Source organism: Larus michahellis, chromosome Z (genome assembly GCF_964199755.1).
Source record: "Larus michahellis chromosome Z, bLarMic1.1, whole genome shotgun sequence".
Classification (NCBI taxonomy): domain Eukaryota; kingdom Metazoa; phylum Chordata; class Aves; order Charadriiformes; family Laridae; genus Larus; species Larus michahellis.
In genome coordinates, this window is record NC_133930.1 from 1480054 (window position 1) to 1490095 (window position 10042).

Consider the following 10042-nt stretch of genomic DNA (forward strand, 5'->3'; position numbering starts at 1 on the left):
TCCCTGCCCAGGGCAGGGGGTGGCACTGGCTGGGCTTTAAGGTCCCTTCCAACCCAAACCATTCTATGATTCTATCATTCACAATAAATTGTTTTTTTCAGGTATTGTAGGACTTTCCAGAGCACAATCAATATTTACTGTAAAAAACACAGTCTATAACATAGTTACTTGATTCAAAATATATCTGAAGAAATTCCAGTAAGGCTGAGGCTAGAACTGTGTATGAAGATGCTGCAAAGAGCCCAAGTCTTCTTCCAAGCGGGAGCATCCATCCGCGCGGGAGGCCTGAGCGCACCCTGGCAAAGCGGGTGCCGGGGGGCTCCCGCTTCCCCCTCTGCTCCCGGGCAGCACCGGCCTCTCCTGCTCCTCCCCTTTAAATCCAGGCCCCCAGTTGCCCAGCCCCATGGGTCTGCCCTGCCACGCACATCTCGGTGCCTGGCTGCTAGCAGGGGTTATCTGCCCTGTGAAATAAGAGGCCTCCGGGGGAGCATCAGGCAAGAACTATTGATTCCATTAATTATACCTATTTCCTCAGGCAGGTCCTCGGGGGAAGCGTGCGAGGTAGCGCCGGGAGATTGCAAAACAGCCTCAATAATTGAAAGAAGTTCCGCAATTAAGTTTGACGCCGCTCGTTTGGATCAGCTACGTTTCCCAGGTTAACCCCCCGCGATGCTCTTTGCTCTCGCTGCTCGCTTCCGAGACTCGCGAATGCAAAAAACCAAAAAAGCTCTTGCGCCAACCTGAATGCAACGACACGAGCAGCCTGTGCAAGGTGGTGTAAATATTCCCATCCCTGGAGGGGTTCAAGGCCAGGGGTGGTGGACGGGGCTTGGAGCAACCTGGGCTGGTGGGAGGTGTCCCTGCCCAGGGCAGGGGGTGGGACTGGATGGGCTTTAAGCTCCTTTCCAACCTGAACCATTCCATCATTCTATATATTTCCTCCCGAGATGGACAGGACCTGCTCGAGCTGCGGAACCTGGGGGGAGCTGGCATGGCAGCAGCAGTGCCACCTGCAGAGAAGGCTCCCCACTGCCTTTCCGTTCCCCCCACTCTCTCCTCTCTAAACAACTTAAACCCACCAATTTCCATCTTCCAGCCTCAGCAACCCTCCCGTTGGGTTTAAGTAATAACCAGACCCCAATTCACGCTCAGGAACGGGCTCAAAGCAATATCAACGCCTTGTTATTTATTGCCCAGCGCTTGTGTGTCAGGCACTTAATGGCTTTTGGTTTTTTGAGGTCTTTGGAGTCTGATGAATTTTTACCCTAGCATCTTTATTTTCTGCTAAATGAGTCCTCAACGATGCCCGTTTTTCACTCACTGGAGCCAATCTCTGTGCGGAGCAGGGACACCAGCTTGAGCTTCATGGAGCAGAGCCAGAGTGTTTGAGGATCTCTTTGGCCGGAATATTTTCTTCAATATATGTGAAATTCAAAACTAGTTTTAGCCAAAATAAGATATTTTGAATAATACACGCTGGACAGGTTGAACATAAAGTCTTCAACGGCAATCCAGTTCTTAGGAAAGCCATCCAGATTGCTTCAGACCCCGGGATGTGAGGGCCAAAATAAATAACTGTAAATAACAAATAACTGAAAATAATGTTAAAAACCATGACAGAACAGTACGCAAGATGCAGGCACCTTCCGGGAAGATCTCAACACTTTTCACTTCCAATAGTTATTCCTATATAATATCTCCATCCTCAAAACTGGTGGATATGAAGTAATTCCTGAATTTAGATGACAAGATCTGGCGTGGGAAGCCCCCAGTGCTCACTACAGGTCACCTTTCCCTCTCTTCCTAAAGATTTTGGAAGAATCATTGAATTTTGGCAGTGTTGAGACACTGAGAGCAACCCTCTAAGCCAAATGTTGGGCCAAAGATACACTGGCCCAGGTTGCCCAGAGAAGCTGTGGCTGCCCCATCCCTGGAGGGGTTCAAGGCCAGGTTGGCCGGGGCTTGGAGCAACCTGGGCTGGTGGGAGGTGTCCCTGCCCAGGGCAGGGGGTGGCACTGGCTGGGCTTTAAGCTCCTTTCCAACCCAACCCATTCCATGAAAGATGTACAACTCAGGAACCAGACCCTGCACTGTCCCTTTCTCCGTAGCTCTGAAGTTGGGTTTTTGCCTGAAGGCAAAGGCGGGCTGGGGGTGCTCAGCACCCTGGGCCAGGCAGGGGGGCGAGCGCTCTGGATCAGGAAACACAATTATTTGGAACAAGACTCCATGGCAGGAAGGTGTGCGGACAGCCAGAAAGACGCCTCGGCCAGTCCATCCAGGTGGAGAGGGGCAGGCTCAGAGGGAAGAACGAGCTATGCTCATTATTTCAACAGTGATTTCAAGTATAAACAGCATCCCTTTTCCTCTTCACCATACACCATCTGTCTTGATGTAATTGCCACAAAGAAAAGATTAGCATCTTGGTTGAAAGTATTGATCATTTTAGCATCTCCTACGTAGGAGCTGGCAAGTGATCTGCATCCTCTGAGTCAGCCTGACGGCACCCGTACGAGTTCCTGCTCCCCTATCTTGCAGAAGAGCAGGAGAACCATCAAGCCAGGACATCACTGAGGAGCTCTGCAGCAGGTTTCGGAGGAGGAGGTCTCCTTGCCGCTCTGCCTTGGGCCGTGGGGGCCAGGTATGAAGACTTGCGCCTCTGTATTTTGCAGTGGAGCCCAGGCATGAAGACTTGCGCCTCTGTATTTTGCGTTTGCTGCGGCAACAAAGATCTCGGGCAATGCTGGCACGCTCATGTGCCCAAAGTAGGTGTTTGCACAAGGAGATGGCCATAGGGCGCTTGACTGTTACAAGAGGTTTACAGAAATCACAGATTCGCAGCCCAATTTCAAACGGAAGAGCATTTTACTGGAGCAGAGAGAACAAAGAGCCGTTCATCATGCAAAGGAAGAGCCATATGCAATACCCTGACGAACAGAAAACTTTGGGATTTATCTACAAACTAAATGAGCTTTCGTTATCTAGAACCATAAGTATCCATTTACAGTGGAAGTAATTTCTCCCTCCTACTCCAGCACGAACTCAGTGCCTGCAGAGCAGAATCGATGGCCCCAAACACCTCCCTTTATTACTTTCCCTGAGTTTCTGTCTGGAAAGTGCTGGGGAGGAACTTATTAAACAGAGGACATTTGGCAACAAAGCCCTATCGGAGCGATCGCGTTAGATAAATGAGTATTTATCTACCATTTAGCTTTCTGACATGCAAAATATGTCTGCCTCTGTTATTTCTGTGATTTTACAGATCTGACCGGTACCCGCAGATTTATCCAGATGGGAAAACTCTATTTAGTGCCTTGCCTTCCAGCAGCCGTTGCTAACAGGCTCGTGAACGGCCGCTCAATCCTTCCATAGGCACCCGGCCCATGGGAAACGGCACCGAGAGGGGGTCCGGGGTCTCCCCTCGACCTCCGCCACCCCCCGGTCCCCCTTAGAGACACCCACCCCAGTGACAGGGGTCCCTCCTCCCTGGCACCCCGGGGCAAGGGGCCACAGGAAGGTCAGGAAGCAAAGCTGAGCTTTTGGCAGGTCAAGCCCAGTTTGTAAAACATCCGTTGCCGACGGAGCCAGGCTAAAAAACTGCATGGAAGATCCCAGCGTTGGGAAAAATGTTGCCTTAGCAACTAATTACCAGCCTGCTTTTGCCGAGAAGGCAGCTGCGTTTACGCGCAGGTTAACTTCATTCCTGCCGCAAAGACTGAACGCGGTTTATAGAGAAATGATAGATCCCCAGATACTTTCAACAGAACCATGCCCAGCCTGAGGGTGACAGCCCCCGGCGCCCCGAGGGTGGCGGCTGGTGGACGTGCTGGTGGTGGAGGGGCTGGGAGCGGCCAGACCTGCTGCTTCTCAAACGCAGGAGCGAGAAAGAAAATCCCAAACTGCACCTTGGCTTTCACGAAATATTTGGATCATGATTTAGAATCACAGAATCGTTTAGGTTGGAAAGGACCTTTAAGATCATCGAGCCCAACCATCAACCCAGCAATGCCAAGGCCACCACTAACCCATGTCCCTCAGCACCACGTCTGCCCGGCTTTTAGATACCTCCAGGGATGGCGACTCCACCACTGCCCTGGGCAGCCTCTTCCAATGCTTGACGACCCTTTCCATGAAGAAATTCTTACTAATATCCATCCTAAACCTCCCCTGGCGCAACTTGAGGCCGTTTCCTCTCGTCCCATCGCCTGTTCCTTGGGAGAAGAGACTGACCCCCCTGGCTACCCCCTCCTTTCAGGGAGCTGCAGAGAGCAAGAAGGTCTCCCCTCGGCCTCCTTTTCTCCAGGCTGAACACCCCCAGCTCCCTCAGCCGCTCCTCACCACACTTGTGCTCCAGACCCCTCACCAGCTGCGTTGCCTTTCTCTGGACACGCTCCAGCCCCTCAAGGTCTTTCTTGTGGTGAGGGGCCCAAAACTGGACACAGCTTCCTGCTGCCCCACGGCACTTTCGGCTCCAGGCTGGCACCTGGGAGGAGATACTGATGGGGTGGGACAGACTGGGGACCTTCCACAGGTTCGGGTGCCCCTACCCACCTCAGCCGCTCGACACCCGATGGGGACGTTCTGTTCCACTCACAAAAATCGATATATATATACACACGCATATTTAAAGCTCCTGGGGAAGCCAGGTGTTTCTGCTCATTTTGGGGGACACCCTGGGACTGGGGAGTACGGCAGAGCCTTTGGCAAAGATGAGGTTTAACTGTGGGGGTCCCTCCCAGCTCCCCCCCATGCCGGATGCCCCGATGCTCGTGCAGCCCGGAGGCAGGGGTGAGGGGCAGAGCAGGGGCAGACGCCGGCACCTGTAACGGGTGAGACCTGGATGGGGAGCCAGCGCGCGCCTCGCTGCCCGTCCCTTAAATACATGGAAAGGGAGGGCGAGGGCGCACGTATTCATCTCCCAGACGCGACAAACTCCACTCGTGCCGCATCCAGCCCCCGCACCCCACCGACGGAGCCGTAGGGGAGATGGGAAGCCCTGGGAACACAGGGTTTGCGGCGTCAAATCTGCTTCTTACGCTTCTCCCATTGGAAAATATCCGCAGTGGAAGCGTGTCCCAGCACCGACCCTTTTGCCATCAGCCCATACATTTACAGGGGGTTTGTTGGCCTGAATTCTAAATAAACCGAGTTGTGCTCCTCAAATGACTTTAATTCCTCCAAATTAATAAGTCTTATCCCTTTTTATCATTAATAGAGGAGTTTTACCCCTGGATGAATGGTTTCCTAAGTAAAATTCACTGCGCTCCCTTGGGGCTGGGAGTACGGTTGTGTGTGTATTTGTAGGCAACCAACTCACTACTTCTGCTTGGAAGCGTGAAGCCAGGGTTTGCTTTCGGCTTCTTTATAGAAAAAACTTAGTTCTTTAGAGGGGAAACACGAACTTTTCAGGTTCGGGTTAAAAGCGGCGAGGTCTGCATGCTGCCTTCCCGCGGCAGAGCCCGGGGAGCCATCGCCCACCCGCAGAGTCCAGTCCAATTCTCTTTATTTTTTGAGATTAAAGGGAAAGAAATTACGCTAATTCCCCCATTCCCCTGCCAATTCGTTTCTATCTGTCAGAAAAAAGACAGACTTAAATAATTCCCGCTCCTGCCGGTCTATTTAGCCCCCCAAGAAGAGGAGGGATGAGGTTACGCCGCCGTGGGGGATGCCGGCACCCGGGGCAGCAGTGCTTGCTCCGCTGCGCTTTGCGGAGTGGGGGGACGGAGAAAATCGGTTCTGAAATGCACGGCAAAACTCGTGATTCAGAATGACCTCCACCACTTTTGGAGAAAGACACTATTTTAAAACAGTTGCGTCCGTCAGATATGCTCATTTTTATCCTGATGCCTCTGGAGGAGTCTGACGACGTGATTTATCTCTGTGCGTCTCTCTTACACAGCAGTTACGGGATAATTGCAGTTGGGAGGGACTTCTGAACATCACCTAAAGTTTAAAACCACGAATATATGCTGGCTCGGGTGAGTGAGATGGGCAGGAAGGCAAACGGCAGACCCCCTAGAGCCCAATAACACCCCGCACAGCCCAGCCAGCGCGGCCCGCCACCCCACAGACCTTCACGCTGTCCCCTAGAATAACACTTTAACATAAGAAAGACACATCTAAAAACTTCCTCGTACACGGCAGAACAGAAACAAAGGTTAAACATCATAAATCACTGCGTCGAGTTTAACAGAATGTTTCCCTGTGTATCTTCCCCAGATAAAATACTTCCTATTAATCCAAACTAATAAAGCGAGTATTAAAGCGTACCATTAGGAAATCAAATGAATCAACTTACCGGAGATTTAGCTCAAGTCTAATCCTCCTCCTGCTGGTTTCCAACTTCTAAGCAATAATTTATTAGTGCTATATAAAATATTAAAGGCAGTGCCTGCAGCATTGCCCGGTTTTTAAAGGTCTTGAACGTGCCGTTCCCTAATTCCTACCTGGTTCCCAATTTCTGCTGACTGCACCGAATTGTGTCCCGTTAGTGCTGCTCGCCCTCGGCGTGGCGAAGGCACAAACCACCCGATTTGTGGCATCTGGGCTCCCCCGCGGGCGCGGGGAAGGGAGTGGGATGATCCTCCCTCCGACGCCGCGCGCATCCAGCCGGAGATGCTGGAAACGCCGAGCCCGGGGTAAGTGAGGGGGGGAAGACAGGGGATCGCTGCATCCCCACATCCCCATCCCCTCCGCGCCGGAGCTGCCGTGCCGGCAAATTCCCTTTCTTGGGAAGAAAATCCCCCCTGGCAACAGCAGCCGATGCTTTTCCCTGGAAAGGCAGGATACAGCTCGTCGGAGGAGGCTCAGGAGATGCATTTTGATGCTGTGTCAGCGCATCGAACGTGGCGGCTAATTTCTTGTTTCACGGGGCTAATTGATAAATTTTGCTGAGGGGAGAGAAGAGTTAAACGGGCTCGAGCGTCCTCGCACCCCCCCTTAGGAAGACAGAGCGAAGCCTGCTGCCAATTTCTGCCAGAAAGGTTTTAAACCTTGCCTGAGAGAAGGAGGGAGGGGAAAAAAATACCCCCTTTCTTCTTCCCCAGGTTCCTCTATTTGCCATTCTGCGGCAGCAGGAAGGGTGCCGAGCCCCAGGGACCCCGTGGGGAGGCTGGGGGAGCTGGGTGCTGCTCCCTCCCCAAGCCCGTCTCTGGGCATCACGCCGGGGAACGGGTTGAATAAAGCAGATTTTGGGTCAGGGGCCAAAACCAAGTTTGCTTTTGCCCCAGGAGGAGCAACACCCTTTCTGCAGCCAGGGCATCTTGTGTATTGCAAACATTGGATTTGCCCAAAATTTGCCATTTTTTCCTCTTCAAAGGGGAGACCCAGCAGCACACAGGGCAGGACGGTGTCCCTTGTGTTTTCCGCTCTTCTCCTTAACCAGGATTTTTGTCTGTCACCTCCAGGACACGTTTTTGCCCGTTTCTTCCCACGGGGACACAGAGGGGGAGCGGGAGAGTTTAAAAACAGTTTTAATTGAAGGCAAAATGTCAGTGGATTGCGCAGATGGAGCGGATCCGGGTTCCGGTTAGAGCACCGTGACGCGAGAGCATCTTTCACCAAAACCAGGGGGAAAGGGCACAAAAATAACATTTCCATCCTTTTCTTTAGAAAGGGGATGTCGCTGGTGTCGGGGCGCCCTGCAAGCGGTGGAGGAGTGGATTCAGCAAGATGCCGAGGCACAGGCTGCCGGGGGAGCTGCACCGACGGAGCTGCAGGCGCGGGAGGCTCCAGATAATTTGATTTTACCGTATTCCAGCCTCCGGAGAAGCGCGTTTTCCTGAGGGGCTCGTCTGGCACAATCTAGATTTTCCCCCCAAGCTGTCTTGAGGGGAAGAGGCAATCTGCTTCTCCTTAACATCTCTTCGCCCCTGTAAACTCCGAGGCAGAGCAGTCATCGAATTCCCGCCAGCCGTGCCTTTTGTTTCCCGCAATGAAAAAATTCATCTCAAAAGGGAATGTCTTTTCCCTCCAACTGCTTGGTTTTTTGTGTTTTTTTGTTTGTTTTAATGTAGCGAAATGCCTCAGAGCCGTAATTCTGCAGGTTTAAAATTTTCCACTCGTGAGCTCCCACCCCGCTCTCGCAACTCACGTTGCGGCCGTGATTGCCGGAACATAATATTTAAAACCCAACAACGTGGGGTTTGGGCTTTTGGGGTTTTTTTTGGCATTAGGAATAAAGAGAGGCAGCTTCTGAAAAAAACCACAAAGGAAGCGGGCATGGCGATGGACGAGGCGGGGGTAAAGGAGATTTACATCCCACCGGGTTTTACCTGCGCCGTACAAACCTGAGAGCCCGCAGGCATCTCACCAGCACTAACGAGCTTATTTTACGTGCCGTCACTAATTGCACAGCCACGGCAGAGCTGGCTGCAGTCCCCGTCCTCGCCCCGCACTCACCTGCAGGTCGCCAGCAGCTTCGGGGACCTTCTGGTGCCCATCGCCGGTCACCCAGACGTCGCTTTCAACGGCGAACTCGGCTGCTCAGCATCACTGAGGATTTATCGCTGAAGATTTGTACCTGTCGAATCGAAAGACGGCGAGGTGTCAAATCAAAAGATGAGCGAGGTGCTCATCTCCCCCCAGCCCTCCTTTCCCCAAGGCCGTCGCTGGCAGCCTCACACCGTTATTTATTTCCAGTGAAAAGGATCCCTTTAATTAGCCAATTCACAAGGAAGAGGATCTCACGCGGCACCTCCGAGGGGCTTTCTGACATTTCTTGAGGATTAGCAGCACCTTAATTATTTAAAAGCTGCCATTTACTCGGCGTCCTCCATCTCCCGAGTCAATTAAAATGCAGAGAAATGTCGACCAGGGCGGTTCAAACTGCTGCTGCCGCCCATCCAGTCCCTGGGGATGACCACGGAAAAGCTTTCGGAGCCGAACTAGAGTATATACGAATGTGTCGATGTATTGGAGAATTAAGGAGGGGGGAAAGGACACGGGGAGAACATCTGCTCAGTTGTCTCCTGCTTCCATCTCGGATGGGTGTAGGCCCGTCCCACCACACAGATGTTCTTAAAATAAACCAGTTGGGGCTGTAGGTTCCCCAGTTTGAGAGCAAAGCTCATCTTCCCGGAGGGACCAGGCGGATGGAGGGCAGATCCCAAACCAGGCAGGTTTCGGTAGAGCTCCCCGCTCATTGGATCTGCACTTAAACCAGCGCCAAAACTTCAAATATGAAGTAAATATGAGTAAAGAGCTGCCCGAGGGCGGCGTGCGGCTATTACTCGCCCAGCGGCTGGAATAATACATGCCTTCAAGAACACGGCAGCGTTTTACCTGCTTCTGTGGGAGAGAAAGGAAAGATCTGGGCAAATCCTGTAAAGGCTGGCACAGCCTCCGCTCTCTAGTGCAAGAATAACCATCAAACACGCAGGTCCGCCAGCTTAATTTGAGGGGAAACGTACTTTTGCTTTTTGCAATAAATAATTCCGCCATTGGGAAGCTCTGGACCAGGTTCCCTTGGGGAGCTCAGGGGTATCTAACGCAGTAAATCTGTCTCACGTACGTCAGCGCCCGGAGCCCCCGCGGTGGCTGCTCCGAGGTGGCGCTGAAGATGGCCCGGGGACACCCGCTGCCGCTCGCCCGCGGCTAATTCAGCGCCTCGGCCCCGCCGCACGGCGTGCGCCTTCAGAAGTGCCTTCTGCTCCGCTGGAAACAGCCAGCCGGAAATTATTTCCCCGGAGAAGCCTTATTTTGCTTCCTATCGCTGGTCTATAACTCACGCAGAGCTGGCGCGCAGGGGACATTTACTCCAGACCTACCCTTTTTCTGCTGCTACAGAAGCAGAAAACCTTTCTAATTTAATTTTAATTAGCAAAATGGACGGTGGAGAGCGATCCCACAATGAGAATGAGGTCCACGATGTGACCTGTGGGCATTTTGCATTTCCCGGCCTTCCCATCAGGGGTCGCACAAGGAGTTATACCAGGAAAAAAAAAAAACAACAAACCAAAACAACCCAAATTTCACTGGGTGATGAGCAAGTGCAACATTCTAATCGCCAGCGTAGGGAAAATTGGATCGTAATTTCGAAACCAGC

At 52.3% G+C, this 10042-nt stretch overlaps 1 protein-coding gene across 2 annotated transcripts in view; it reads right to left on the minus strand.

Annotated features, from left to right (window-relative positions):
* Positions 1–6707, minus strand: part of RAB27B (RAB27B, member RAS oncogene family) — a 42158-nt gene extending 35451 nt beyond the window's left edge. The window contains exon 1 of one of the 2 annotated variants that reach the window (XM_074569332.1): positions 6444–6707. The gene's annotated coding sequence lies outside the window, so the exon portion shown is untranslated. Of the gene's footprint in view, positions 1–6295 lie in introns of both variants that reach the window. The other variant, XM_074569328.1, reaches the window with a different exon arrangement.
* Positions 6708–10042: the final 3335 nt, after the last annotated feature.